The sequence below is a fragment of the Kogia breviceps genome, chromosome 4 (assembly GCF_026419965.1).
Source record: "Kogia breviceps isolate mKogBre1 chromosome 4, mKogBre1 haplotype 1, whole genome shotgun sequence".
Taxonomy (NCBI): Eukaryota; Metazoa; Chordata; class Mammalia; order Artiodactyla; family Physeteridae; genus Kogia; species Kogia breviceps.
In genome coordinates this window covers 163512026-163527814 of record NC_081313.1, presented here as the reverse complement: position 1 = coordinate 163527814, position 15789 = coordinate 163512026, and the positions used below count along the sequence as shown (strand labels likewise).

The window sequence follows — 15789 nt, the reverse complement described above, 5'->3', positions numbered from 1 at the left end:
CGATGTTGAACTTTTAGAGCTCTTAATATACTGTTCTCTGGGTTCAATTTTCCTAAAAATGAAAATTGCCCAAAAGCAAAGTAGGCAGGAAATGTATAGTGGGATGCTACCGTACCCTGCGTTCCTGCTGATGGATGGTTGCTGCCTGAATGTCCGGGAGCACGCGCTAGTCACTGCCATAGCTCCTGCTTTCCTAGAAGCTGGCAACGTCTAGCCCTCTGGAATAGCAAGTCCCCCGCTCCACCCCACCTACTGTCTCCCAAACTGCTTCAGTTAGTCACTCACGGCCTTTTCCAAAACCAGAACACCGACAGGCAGGGCTATTATTCCAGCCCAGCAGATGACTAGGCTGAAGGAGCTTCTGGGACTTGGTATCATTTTTTTCTTTTGTGGTTCTCATGTATATATTTCAGCATTTGATCCCACTTCATATAAAATATTTACTTCATGATGGGGGGTGGGGAAAATGTCATTTTTAAAAAAATTTCCTTTAGCTTAATTACAGAAGATGTAAATGTGGTCTCACTTGTGGGAAAGTTACTCTTAACAATGAGGTATAAATTGGTGTCGGCTTAATCTGTTCACAGTAAGAAGAAAACCTCACACTCGCCTCGTCCTTATTTTTGCAGTAGTACCTGGGAAATTAATACATTCTCTTGCAGCATCTCCCACTCCTTAAGGAAACGAGGGACAGGAGTTTCCTGCTGGATCCTTCTACCAGCTGTAACGACATTCACTTTGCTCCATTTTCAGCATCTCTTTTGGACTCCAGACCACAGCTATCTTGTCTGACCTCAGTCACGGGCAGCCAGAGTCTAGCCTTCTCTGGTCTCCTCTCTCCCCAACCACTGTGTTCTCCTCCAGATCCCCAAAATGGAGTAAAATTAATAGGGGAACCAGCATTATTTATACAATGACCTTGCGCTCCTGGGGGAAGTGCAGGCGCTATTCTTTCACTTATGGTGTTTTACATTTCAAAGAACCTAGCTCTCTTTGATATTAAAGAATGCAATGTGCTTTAATAGGTTAATAAGGCTGCATCAGGTTTTCCTGTGTGTGGCTCTGTTCCAAAGGAAATGATTTGGCTCTTAGTCGATGAATTCTGACAAGGGGCCTCAACATTAATATTTGAGAGACTCAATATACTGAGGTACCTAAATCCTCAAGAAAAATGCTGGCTTTGCTTACCTCCGTCCCTCAGTGGGTAATAGAGGGCTTCTCAGCACTGGCATTACTAACACGGGGGCCTGATCATGCTTTGTTGTGCAGGGCTGTCTTGTGCTCTGTAGGACATTAAGCAGCATCCCCTGGCCTCTCCCAACTGGATGTCAATAGCACCATCCCCCATGCATGACAATCAAACGTCTCCAGACATTGCCATCCATCCCCAGAGAATAAAATCAACCCCAGTTAAGAATCACAAGGTCAACTGAAAAAGTGGTGGGAGAGGGGGATTTCTTTTAGGGCTTATGGTATGTATAGAACTTCCTGGTTTCAATGATAATTAAGATAATGGTAGCTAACGTGCACTGAGAACTCACTGTGAACCAATTAGCACTATGCTAATGGCTTTACAGGTTAGATCCTATTTGATCCTTAAAATAAACCTGTGACGTAGTTATTGTGATTGGCGTTTTACTGTTAAGGAAACCTAGGCTTAGAGGAGTTAAAATAATTTGCCCAAGACTCCCCAGCTGGAAAGTAGGACAGTTATGTATGCCTAAATCCAGAACTGCAGTGCAAAAGACCTCTCTTCCCTTTCTGGCTTGCCTCCTCTTCTTGGGGTTATAATCTGAGTATCTAAATTAAATTCAGGAGTTGACTAAGCACCACTATGTTTAGGAAATGCACTTACAAACTAAATAGGTCTAAACAAAATAAGGCTATGTTTGCCCTCAAGTAATAAATGCAAAATAGAAACGATAATACAGAAATAAATAAGATAAACATTTGATAAGGGCCACAACAAGATCAGAGGTCAGGGTGCTCTGGATCAGTGCTTCTCAGATCTCAGGGTGTAGAAGAATCACCCGAGACCTTATTATTAAAATGCAGGTTCTGCTCCTAAGTAGGTGTGGATTGGGGCCTGGCATTCTGCATTTCTAACCAGCTCCCTGGGTGGTGATGCTGCAGGTCTGAGGGCCACAGTTTTTGCAGGAGGCGCTGATGTGCTAGGAAACGTAGCCTCAATACATTCGAGAAGTGAGACCCAGCGTGTGCATCTGAGATGCCAAGAACTCGTCATCACAAGGTGGAAGGGGTAGGAGGAGGGGGTGGGATTGCCTTGGCCGTGAGAGCCACACTTGTCTCTCAGCCCTTCACTTGGAACTTCTGTGGTGTGTGCCTACTCACACCGACAGCCCACATCTACAGCTGAACATCTGCTACTGCAAAGGACAAATATTAATTTGAAGCACGAAAACACCTACCCATTGAACACAACTTGTTTCTGCAAACATGACATTCTTAAGACCGATTTTGTACTTTGAATACTTCTCTCTTTTCGACATACTCTGCTGTTGGCTACATAAGAAATACTATCAGTCCCCCTCTAGACCTTTTGACTTGAAGGACTACTGAACCGCAACTGGCCAAGAGTTTACATAACAAGGGAAAATCATATGTGTGGGAGGCCAAAAACAGAGAGATTTTTCTTAATCTAGTGAAAGTCGCGGTTAAAATTACAATTATGAGGATTGTAAACTAGATTACCATTTATTTGGCTGCATTCAGATGGAACTGACTCCTGTAATAAACAGGCACAAAGAAATGGCTTGGGAACCGATCTCCACTAGTAGCTGTGGCATCTTCACCCAGACCTCAGGGACCACTGCAGATCACAGATCGTTCTGTGGCATCTGCGTCTGACCGAGGTCACAATAAAGGGGATGATTTTTGAGTCACTTGACTCTCTGAATGCATTCAGCTAATTCGCCATCCACAATGCAGGGGGACACAGGAGAGGAATGATTCACTGGGGTGTCGGGATGGACTATGTGAAAGCAAAGGCTGAGAGGCTGAGAACCAGAATCATCCAATTATTGCTAACTTCTATTCTGACATAAAATGGGATGGGATTGTGTATATTTGAGGTTACAGGTATACCACCATTAAACTGCATTGTACTGATGAAGTAAGATTGAGAGCCTGGGTTCATTCATTAAGTACATATATCCTCAGTCCCTGCTATGTGCCAGATCCCAGGATACCTAGAGGAACTCTCTCTCTCTCATCCCTGTCGTCAAGGGTCACCTGGGACAAAGTGCTTCCCACTCATGAGTCATATGGATCACTTTTATGATCTTTGCCACATCTACTACTAACTGTACTAATATTTACTCAGTATTTTTTTCTTTACATAATCTCACTTTTCACAGTTTTAACGTGGCCTCATCTTTAGCAACAGTAACTGTGAACTGATACGTTTGCAGCGCTTCTCAGGGCTGCCCAAATCTGTTGCTAAAATATTAAAATATACTTCTGTGACTACAGGAAGACAAAGCCTGTGCCACCCGACCCCCCCCAACCCTGGCTTAGCCCCCTAGACCTCCCCAGGATCCAGCAGCATCACAGACATCAGGCCTGGCACTGGAGGGGTTTCTAGTACAATGATACTGCACTCTGGACAGCGTCTGTTCTGATTGGCCTGAGACCATTCTTCAACTGTTCTAGTTCCACAAAACACGCAGGATTTCTGATTGGGGGTGTTTTAGAGGGCTTGTACACATTCAGCTTAAAAACAAAATAAACCCTACTACTCTAAAAGGCTGCTGCATAGTAGTTAGATGCATTGAATCTGCAGTGTGAGAAGTTGCTTTCTCCAAGCTTCAGTTTCTCTCTTCTGTAAAATGTGCAAAATATTAATAATTCCTACTATACGGATTAAATCAGGGCTTTTCAACCTCAGCTCTATTAACATCATGGGCTGGACAATTCTTTGTTGTGGACTACTGTCCCCTGCGTTGAGCAGCATCGCTGGCCTCTGTCCACTAGATGCCAGCAGCAACCCCCAAGTCTTGGCAATCCAATATGCCTCTGGACATTACCCAATGTCCTCTGGTTGGGGGAGGGGGGCAAAAGTCACCCCCTAGTTGAGTATGAGTGTATTAAATAAATAAACCATGTAAACGTCTCAGCCTAGTACCTGACACGTACTATAACTTCAGAAGTATTCATAGCGCTTATTAAGCACTTACTGTATGCTGGGCACACCTCTAAGCACTTGAAATCTATTACCTTACTGAATCCATACATAACCTTGTGAGCTAGGCCCTACTATTATTCCATTTTTCCAGATGAGGAAAATAAATGCCAGAAAGGTAAACAATTTGCCTGAAGTTCCACAGTTAGCAAGTGGCAGAGCCAGGATTCTAACACAGGTAAGCTGTCACCAAAGTCCTTGCTCTTAACCTTTTGGCTTTCCTCCCTTTGGAGAAAAGGAAGTCTCCACAAAAATAGGCATCATGGTGACGATCACAAAACTGATGATGGGGCTTCCCTGGTGGCGCAGTGGTTGAGAGTCCGCCTGCCGATGCAGGGGACACGGGTTCGTGCCCCGGTCCGGGAAGATCCCACATGCCGCAGAGCGGATGGGCCCGTGAGCCATGGCCGCTGAGCCTGCGCGTCCGGAGCCTGTGCTCCGCAACGGGAGAGGCCATTAACAGTGAGAGGCCCGCGTACCACAAAAAACAACAACAACAACAACAAAAAACTGATGATGAAAAAATTAGCACCCAATAGGCTCGGATCTTTCACATGAAAAATTAGATTCCAAATAGACTGCCAAGTATCCAAGGTACCTGATAGGAAATTCAACTATGGATCATCCATCATTCAATGTTCATATGCTGGGGTTTCTGTACCCATACACACTTTTCTCAAAATGATTAGAGAAATCTGAACTTTCCCCAAACTGAGAGAGATTAAAAAAATGAAAACTTAACATGTCAAATACATATCCTGCTAGGATGGGTATGTTGATGGGCTTCAGGAGTTCGGGAACTGTGAAGAGATGCAGTGCTGGTGCAGTACCATGGAAAAGTGCCGGGAGAATCAGGCTGCGGTCAAGCTGGCTGCCTAAAACGGAGATTATGACCAATGATGGGCACACAAGGCATTCCCCATTGGTTATTGAACCCTTGGATGTTTTTCCCAGGGATTCTTCTTATCCCAGCGCCCTAGGCAGCTGGTATATATCACAGGCACTGACACAGACGTGAAGCCATTTGTCTAGGTTGGTCTAAGAGAACCCAGAAAACCTGTTGACCTACTGTGGCAGCTTGAGAACTAACTCTTAATTCTCCTTCTGCTTTACCAACAGCAAAAAGAAGTATTTTCTGGTGTTTTTTTTTTTTTTTAGGTATGCGGGCCTCTCACTGTTGTGGCCTCTCCCGTTGCGGAGCACAGGCTCCGGACGCACAGGCCCAGCGGCCATGGCTCACGGGCTCACGGGCTCAGTCGCTCCGCGGCATGTGGGATCTTCCCGGACTGGGGCACGAACCCGTGTCTCCTGCATCGGCAGGCGGACTCTCAACCACTGCGCCACCAGGGAAGCCCTATTTTCTGGTATTAAATGTCCCCCTTATACAATACTTAGGCGTAAATAGGTACATGTGTATTCTTCCCGCTGACAAAAATTCATGCATAAATATCAAAATCAACACAAAAAGAATAAGCAAGTGGAAACACAGGACCTTGATCTGAGATATGTGTACAGGAAAGAGAAACTAAAATACAGACTAAGGAGAACAATTCAGAAAGATACCAGTATTTCCTGCCTCTAAAGTTTCAGAATCCAGGCTCACAGCGAATTATTAAGTTTGTCATTGTTGAACACAGAAAAATGGGAGCTTTTCTCCATTTGACTGAAAATCTTTGCATTTCTACCGGTCTGAAATAGAAACTTGCAATTAAATCAATTAAGCAATGAAAATCAAATATTCCATTAAAATCTAATTTTCCTCTTATCTGATTGGCTGTAACTCAACTGAGTTGAAAACAGATGAGAGAGGCAAAATGACTCAAAGTCTGAGGCATGGAGACAGGAGAAAGGGAACATTTGAAATATGTTCCTAGGAAATTCAATAAGGGCATTTTATTTTCCTTCTGCTGTGTAAGTTTAGCCATTAGGGGTTCCCCAAACATAGGCTTTCAGAAGTATTTCAGAAGATTAAAATGCGAATCGTGAGATTCCTTTTTCTTCTGTCTCCATTTTTGCAAATGTGTCCTTGAAGTTCCTCGTTCCCCCCGTAAGGAATTTGAAAAGGTTGGTCCACACCCAGAAGGTGCTGGGTGTCTTTGTGCACTCCAGCCAGCCTGAAATTTAGTTGCTATGACCAACGGTCAGATTGGAATGGGCGGTATTTACTGATTCGTGGAGTTCCTGAGACCCAACATGTCAAGGACGGATTTATTCCTCTGAGTAGCAAAATGAAGGAGTTGTCTCCTGGAGATGCTGGAAAAGAACATGGCAACTGACTGGAACATTCTTTCTCCCTCTGTCCTTATAGGTGACACAAGCGAGCTACTTCCATCCCAGCAACCACACGTGGAAGGATGGCTGAATCTCCAAGAAGGAAGTGGGAAATGAAAGCAAGTCAGGGAAGTGAAGACAACAGCATATAAGGAAGATGCTTTTCCAAATCTGACAGCCACCAGGATGCCCAACCGAGTCTGAATTAAATATACTATTGAATGTGAATTTTAAAAATAGAATATGTAAGTAGGCAAAAAGAGAAAGAGAACATTCAGCAACCACAGTGTGCTTCAAATTTTAAACACAGAGGTGCTATCGGTCAGTGTTTCTGAGATGGTTTCTAAACAAAATTCAATTGGCAAAACCATTTTTAAAGCCTAAACTGTTGGGATCTTCCAGAGAGTTGTTCACATATTTAATTGCCATAGCCAGCCCCAAATTATGTGAATCTGAGAAAGCACAGAGAACCACAGAAACTTTTTCAAGTGCTACTAGAAATGTGTGTGTGTGTGTGTGTGTGTGTGTGTGTGTGCCTGTGTGTGTGCACGCATGCCCACGTCTATGGACTAAGGGAGAAAGGGAAGAAAGAATTAAATTCAGTGGCTACCCTATAGTTTCCAGAAAGATGGGTGATGGCAAATTTGTGGTTTTAATCCTGGAATTAAAAAACAATAATTTATAAGGATATTCTTTTCTCTGCTACTCACCCCCCCCCCCCCCCAAGCATCTGTCATCTCTAAACAGTTGGAACAGGTTGGAGGAGGAGCACAGAAAGAGAAGTTCCTTTGAAAATAAACAACTGCTCTTGAGTTTCTTATCTCTGCCACGCTCTCAGCCCAATCCATTTCTTGGTGATGCAGATAACGGTCAAGAACACAAGCTGGGGTCCTTCCCTGGTGGCGCAGTGGTTGAGAGTCCGCCTGCCGATGCAGGGGACATGGGTTCGTGTCTTAGTCCGGGAAGATCCCACATGCCGCGGAGCGGCTGGGCCCGTGAGCCATGGCCGCTGAGCCTGTGCGTCCGGAGCCTGTGCTCCGCAACGGGAGAGGCCACAACAGTGAGAGGCCCACGTACCACAAAAAAAAAAGAAAAAAGAATACAGGCTGGGGAACTGGGCTGCCTGAATGCGAGTCCCAAGCTCCTCTGTTTATTAGCTTAGTGACCTTGGGTAGATTACTTTACTTCTCTGTGCCTCAGTCCTGATCTATATATAAAATGCACACACACAGAAAAACGAAACCCACACACACCAAAAAACGACAAAAACCCAACAAAAAAACAGTATACGTGTCCTAGGCTTGTTATGAGAATTAAAGTCATTCTAGGTGCCTTTTGTCCACAGCTAAGTATCCACGGCTCTGAATGTAACCGTCAATGTTACATCCACCCTGGCAACAGTACTGTAACCGACCATCTCCTTTGTCATTGGATTCATTTAAATGATGAAAACTGTAGAGTGAGGTCACTGAATCTGAGGCATCTGATCAGAACAACTGTCAGAAAAGTAATGGAAAATAATCACCACTCCTTTTAAAAACACATATGCTCAAGTCTTCTCAAAGAGTCTGGCTTGGTGAACATCTTTTATATTTAGAGTATAATACATCCAGTTATTGAGTCAAGGCATGGTAACCTTCCTTACTTCAATTTAACCATTTTTTTAAGGCAGGTTAGGAGGAATGTCATCCCTATTTTAGAACCAAGATAAATAACAGTTTATTGTCCAAAAGGTTGGCGAGTCCTACCACAGAGTTAAGTGAAGGAATGGATATTGCTCTGGTGGTAATTCTGGACAAAAAATGAAATTGTGTCAGAGGAAAGCCCATATGTCCCGCTGAGCCCTGTTTGATGAACGCATGCCACCAAGTGCCACACTGTTGCCAGATCTGAACGGGATCCTTCCATGCTGACAGAAGGAGACCCCATCTAGCCTTCCTCCTCCCGCTCTGAGGGAGACACTTGGGCTCTGTCCAGCCTGCCCTGCCCACCCGGAATCTTCCAGGCCTTTCTGTCACAATACTGCTTTAGAAAAGTCTGCCTGAGGTGGGGGTGGGGTGGCACTCTGGTATTTAACTCCATCCATCAATGTCAACCCCTCTTTCCCCACTACCCCAACTGCTTGGTACATTTACCTAAAAGCTGAATAGCCTAAATGGATGGATTTTGTGCTGGTCTCATTAGAAAGGGAAATTAGCCAGGCACTGTTCAGCTGTGCAGAAGGCATGCTGATCCTGAAAGCCTATCCAACTCCCGCCAATCTTTTCTTCAACACATATGACGTCCATGATTTCTTTAACATTTACTAAAGCTTTCATTATCCCTAGTTCCCATCTCCTTCTCTCATTGCCCAGCCCCAAACTGGGCACAGGTCTGGATGTTATGTGAGAGTCAGAGATTTCAAAGTGGTTTCATGCTCTTCTACATAGATTTCTATTCAGAGTTTGCTTTTGAAAAAATCAGGATTATTTACTGACCTAGTACCTAATGTTTCGGTTCCTGCATGCCCCTCCAGCCCAGTTCCTAGACTCTCTCCCAAGCCCTGAGTTCCTGCCACATCAGCCTGCTGCCAGCTCTTGGGGACCACAGGTTCCCTGCCACCACTGGGCCGGTGGTCATGCTGTTGTGCGTGTCTGAAATGGCCTTCCCCACCCATCACTTAGCTCACTCTCCATCCTTTCATTTTTAGCTCATGATGCTGCCTCAGAAAAATCTTTGATCCCATCAAATTTAGCCCTCTTGCTTGCATATGTGGTCTCTAAAAATCATGTTTCTGTCCTTCAAAGTACTTTTCCTCAGTTTGTAATTATATTTTTATTTGTTGCCTATTTGAATAATGTCTTGTTTCTCTACTAAATTATAATATTGTTCCATGGAGCAGGAACTCTCTCTTATTTATTTATTCATTCATTCATTTATTCATTTATTATTAACTTCCCATTGCACACCAGTACCTATCATAAGGCTTGGCAACTAGTAGGTATTTACTATTTGTCAAACAAATGAATATCATGACACTGCAAGAGGCTATGCTGTTAGGATGCTTAAGAATGTAATTCTCCTATTTTCCTATCACTTTTGATCTCCCTGAAGACAGCAAGAGAAGAAATCTCAGTCTTACATACAACAAATATTTATGGAATATGCCAGTCATCTTGCAAGCCCAAAGCAGCAACTCCTCCAATGCTTATGGGCATTACAAGCTGTGATGCCAATGGGTCTGGACTATGCTACCATGGCCCCCTTATCTTGGGGGGGGGGATAAAGGGATAAGGGCCCATCTTTGGCTGAATCATCTCAGTGGCAATCAGCTTTAATGAAATATGGTGGTTTCCTAACTAGTGCTTCAAAAATCAGAGACTAATATTAGAAGCTCCAGAGAATACAAATAAAAATCATGTGAAAGAATTGCAACTCCCCCAAACCATGCTAAATGTGACAGTTGAAATTTCCCAATGAACTGAAAAGAAATACTATATCTTCTTGACTCTGCCTAATGTAGACCTCAGTATGTATGTGCTGCTTGAACTAGAACTTCAGGGAGTTCTGATTAATAACACAGCTCTCCCAAAGCTATTTGATACAAGTGGACCAAGGATCTTGCCACATTGTCTAGCGCGTTCATTTATGATCGATTTGCACTGGCAGTGGCCCAGAGATACTTTCTAGGGTGCTTGAGAATTTCGATTGATAAGTAATATACTAAAGTGATTTATTACAGGTATTATATTACACTTTTTCTCCCCAGAAAACCCCCAACATAGCTGTTCAGTGAATAAACAATTAGACAGTATTCACCAGGGAGCTGGTACCTTCTGTTCTTGCTTAAAGGAGGTAAACCCCATCCTCCTGTTCCCTCACCAATGGCCTAGAGGTCAACCTCCCCTCGACGGCCCTCACTTTTTAACTAACCCCCATAGTTTGCTGTTGGCAGTCCCAATAAAGAGCAAGCTGGGACCTTTCATACTTTGAAGAAATGAATATCTGCCCCTCAAAGAAAGTACACAATGAAGTAGGTTTGTACAACAACTTAAATTACACAAAACTAACGACTCACCCTTGGTAAGACAGACAGACAGATAGATGAGAGAGAGACAAGGAGGTGAAATAATCTCAAAACTTCTATTTTATATGTTTATATAGATATTGTTTGTATCTATACCTTCACAAAGAAAGATTTAATTGTTATATCTAGATAAAATAATCTGTAAACTTTTATTTTGCTTACAGATTCATTTATTAGTTTTTTTGTAAAAGAAATATATTTATATATGTATTTGTTTATTGCTGATAGATAGAGAAATAGATAGATAAAATGATCCATAAGCTTATGTTTTGCTTACAGGTTGCTTACTGCTTATGTGTTTATTGGGTCTCTTCTCATGGGAACGTGAGTGTGCTAAGAGCAGAAATCTTGTATTTCTTGCTCACCATTTCATTTCCAGGGCATAGAAAAGTGCCTGGCATATACTAAACATTATTTGCTGTTTTTAATAATAAGCACTTCACACTTTACCATATAGAAATACATTTACGTTACTGTACAAGGAGATACCCACACAATCATTGATACTGTACGTCATGGATGGTTCAAGAGATTTTCATAGGCCATATGAATCATGCTTAATCTTTGCTCCCCATGATGACAGTGGCTTTAAAATCTTCTCCCCCAACAACAGGGCTACTCTATTGTATCAGGGGTTATTCATTGTGTAGAAATTACTCAGACTATCAGGGATGCACCAGTTTGGCATGGTGTCCCAAGTGCCGTCACTGTGTCAAACATCAGCCTCTCTAGAGCAAACTGCCAGGCTACAGATCAGGTTGGTGCTATTCACAAGTGCTTGGACACAAATAGGGGTGTGCAAAGTGTTGTGTATAATGAAGTTACTCTTTCCCTCTCACTGAAACTGCCAGAAATTGACTATCACTTAACCAAAATAGAAAGTGATTTCTGATTCCATGGCAGAACAAGAATATTGACACTCATATTTTGATCTTAAAAGGCAAGAGTTGTGTGAGAGCCTGGCAATAATTTAAATCCTGCACCATAATAAAATCTATGCTGGGCACAATATGGTCCAGGAAAAGAACGAAACAGCAGTATGCACCATTGCCTGAAACTCGTAGCTAGGTACTTTCACTGCACCATATGCTGGTTTCTTTAAGTAACCCATTACACAGAAATTAAATATCTTGTGACAGATTGTTTTGACAGTGAAAAAAAAAAAAGAAAAAGAAAGCAGGAGAGAGTGAGAGAGATTTAATTTTTTTAAAAAAATGCATTTGACTGAAGGCAAAACGTTAGGTAGATGTTAATTTAACAGATGTCTGGTTTTGCATCATCAGCCTGAAACGGGCAATTTCTGGCAAGCCTTCCCACCACATCACAACACAAGATCCTCTCAATTCCACATGGATATGCCTTTCACAACCTTCCAAGTGAGGCATTTTCATTCAAAGGAAAATGCCTGAAATTACTCAGGGAAGATGCTAACACCTGGCAATAGTTTGGAAGGAGGAGTCCATGAATGCACTGAGGTATAATAGAACAAAAGTCAGCTTACAGCAACTTTTTAGTTGAGAGAGAAAGCGGGAGGAAATGAATTCATGCTGCAAAAACAGCTAACGCATCACAAAGTTACTGCATATGATACAATAACTTCAAGCCCGTAACTGGTAATTAGTTCATACATCATACAAATACATTAAATCTTATTTGACATTATGAAGTTGTCTGAAAAGTCATCTGGAAAGGGACACTTTAGGTCTTCATTGTTCCCAGATTGCTTCTTTGCAAAACGCCCCACCCCTCCAAAAGAGGGCTGTATAGAAATCTAATAGTTTAGAGTTATTTTTATACAAACATCTAATTTCTATATAATTTCATTAAAACTGACTTGGGTAGCAGTATACTGGTTGACTGACATAATGGTAAGTTCAGTATTTGGTAGACATTTAATTAAACTTGATCGATTTGGATTTTGTAATTTTATTTTCATTTCAGAGCCAATACACTTTCTTTTCAGGACACAGATAAGCCTTGCAAAGTTCAAGTGTACTAGATATGATGCTCATAATGTTTCATGGGGAAATGTCCTTCTCCATGAAATAAAACAGAGCTTCTAGATTTTGGATTGGTGTTATCCCCAATCTTTCCACACCAAAGATATGCTGATATTCATTCCTTGGAAGAAGCCATAAGATTACTCTACTATGATTGGCTGAACTGAAATACCACTACAAACATAGACCCTAAAACAGTTCCCATTGTGATAGATATTTCTGGAAAGAAGGAAGGAACGCAGTTAGGAAGAGAGAGAGAGAGGAGGAGCTTCAAGATGGCGGAAGAGTAAGACTCGGAGATCACCTTCCTCCCCACAAATACATCAGATATATATCTACACGTGGAACTGCTCCTACAGAACACCTACTGAATGCTGGCAGAAGACCTCAGACCTCCCAAAAGGCAAGAAACTCCCACGTACCTGGGGAGGGCAAAAGAAAGAAAAAACAGAGACAAAGAATAGGGACGGGACCTGCACCAGTGGGAGGGAGCTGTGAAGGAGGAAAGGTTTCCACACACTAGAAGCCACGTCGCAGGTGTAGACTGCGGGTGGCGGAGGGGGAAGCTTCGGAGCCACAGGGGAGAGCGCAGCAACAGGGTGCGGAGGATAAAGCGGGGAGATTCCCGCACAGAGGATTGGTGCCGACCGGCACTCACCTGCCGAGAGGCTTGTCTGCTCACCCGCCGGGGCGGGCGGGGGCCGGGAGCCGAGGCTCGGCTTCGGAGGTTGGATCCCAGGGAGAGGACTGGGGTTGGCGGCATGAACACAGCCGAAGGGGTTAGTGCACCACGGCTGGCCGGGAGGGAGTCCGGGAGAAGTCTGGAGCTGCCGAAGAGGCAAGAGACCTTTTCTTCCCTCTTTGCTTCCTGGTGCGCGAGGAGAGGGGATTAAGAGCGCTGCTTAAAGGAGCCCCAGAGACGGGCGCGGAGCTGCCGAAGAGACAAGAGACTTTTTCTTCCCTCTTTGTTTCCTGGTGCGAGAGGAGAGGGGATTAAGAGCGCTGCTTAAAGGAGCTCCAGAGACTGGCGCAAGCCGCGGCTATCAGCGCCGACCCCAGAGATGGGCAAGAGCCGCTAAGGCTGCTGCTGCCGCCACCAAGAAGCCTGTGTGCGAGCACAGGTCACTCTCCACACCGCCCCTTCCGGGAGCCTGTGCAGCCCGCCACTGCCGGGGTCCTGTGATCCAGGGACAACTTCTCCGGGACAACGCACTGTGTGCCTCAGCCTGGTGCAACGTCACGCTGGCCTCTGCCGCCGCAGGCCCGCCCCACATCCGTGCCCCTCCCTCCCCCCCGGCCTGAGTGAGCCAGAGCCCCCGAATCAGCTGCTTGCTCCTTTAACCCCGTCCTGTCTGAGCGAAGAACAGACACCCTCTGGCGACCTATATGCAGAGGCGGGGCCAAACCCAAAGCTGAACACCGGGAGCTGTGCGAACAAAGAAGAGAAAGGGAAATCTCTCCCAGCAGCCTCAGGAGCATCAGATTAAATCTCCACAGTCAACTTGATGTACCCTTCATCAGTGGAAAACCTTAATAGACAACAAATCATCCCAAATTGAGGAGGCGGACTTTGGGAGCAAAGATATATATATTTTTTCCCCTTTTTCTCTTTTGTGAGTGTGTATGTGTATGCTTCTGTGTGTGATTTTGTCTGTATAGCTGCACTTTCACCATTTGTCCTAGGGTTCTGTCTGTCCGTTTTTGGTTTTTTTTTTCTGTGGTACGCGGGCCTCTCATTGTTGTGGCCTCTCCCATTGCAGAGCACAGGCTCCGGACACACAGGCTCAGCGGCCACGGTTCACGGGCCCAGCCGCTCCGCGGCATGTGGGATCTTCCCGGACCAGGGCACGAACCCATGTCCCCTGCATCGGCAGGCGGATTCTAAACCACTGCGCCACCAGGGAAGCCCTGGTTTTTTTAATGGAAAAACAAATTTTTTTCTTAATAATTATTTTTTTATTTTAATAACTTTCTTTTCTTTTACTTTATTTTACCTTCTTCTTTCTTTCTCTCTACTTTTCCTCCCTTTTATTCTGAGCCGTGTGGATAACAGGCTCTTGGTCCTCCAGCCAGGCATCAGGGCTGTGTCCCTGAGGTGGGAGAGCCAAGTTCAGGACACTGGTCCACTAGAGACCTCCCAGCGCCATGTAATATCAAACGGCAAAAATCTTCCAGAGATCTCCATCTCAATGCCAAGATCCAGCTCCACTCAACGACCAGCAAGCTACAGTGCTGGACACCCTATGCCAAACAACTAGCAAGACAGGAACACAACCCCATCCATTAGCACAGAGGCTGCCTAAAATCATAATAAGGCCACAGACACCCGAAAACACAGCACCAGACGTGGACCTGCCCACCAGAAAGACAAGATCCAGCCTCATCCACCTGAACACAGGCACTAGTCCCCTCCACCAGGAAGCCTACACAGCCCACTGAACCAACCTTCGCCACTAGGGACAGACACCAAAAACAATGGAAACTATGAACCTACAGCCTGTGAAAAGGGGACCCCAAACACAGTAAGTTAAGCAAAATGAGAAGACAGAAACACACAGCAGATGAAGGAGCAAGGCAAAATCCCACCAGACCTAACAAATGAAGAGGAAATAGGCAGTCTACCTGAAAAAGAATTCAGAATAATGATAGTAAAGATGGTCCAAAATCTTGGAAATAGAATGGAGAAAATACAAGAAACGTTTAACAAGGACCTAGAAGAACTAAAGAGCAAACAAACAGTGATGAACAACACAATAAATGAAATTTAAAATTCTCTAGAAGGGATCAATAGCAGAATAACTGAGGCAGAAGAACGGATAAGTGACCTGGAAGATAGAATAGTGGAAATAACTACTGCAGAGTAGAATAAAGAATAAAGAATGAAAAGAACTGAGGACAGTCTCAGAGACCTCTGGGACAACATTAAAGGCACCAACATTCGAATTATAGGGATCCCAGAAGAAGAAGAGGAAAAAGAAAGGGACTGAGAAATGATATGAAGAGATTACAGTTGAAAAGTTCCCTAATATGGGAAAGGAAATAGTTAATCAAGTCCAGGAAGCACAGAGTCCCACACAGGATAAATCCAAGGAGAAACATGCCAAGACACATATTAATCAAACTATAAAAAATTAAATACAAAGAACAAATATTAAAAGCAGCAAGGGAGGGGCTTCCCTGGTGGCGCAGTGGTTGAGAGTCCGCCTGCCGGTGCAGGGGACGCGGGTTCGTGCCCCGGTCCGGGAGGATCC

At 44.1% G+C, this 15789-nt stretch overlaps 1 protein-coding gene across 4 annotated transcripts in view; it reads right to left on the bottom strand.

Moving 5' to 3' along the window:
- The window catches only part of TENM2 (teneurin transmembrane protein 2), a 3844234-nt gene that overhangs the window by 753461 nt on the left and 3074984 nt on the right, over positions 1-15789 (bottom strand). The window lies entirely within an intron of this gene.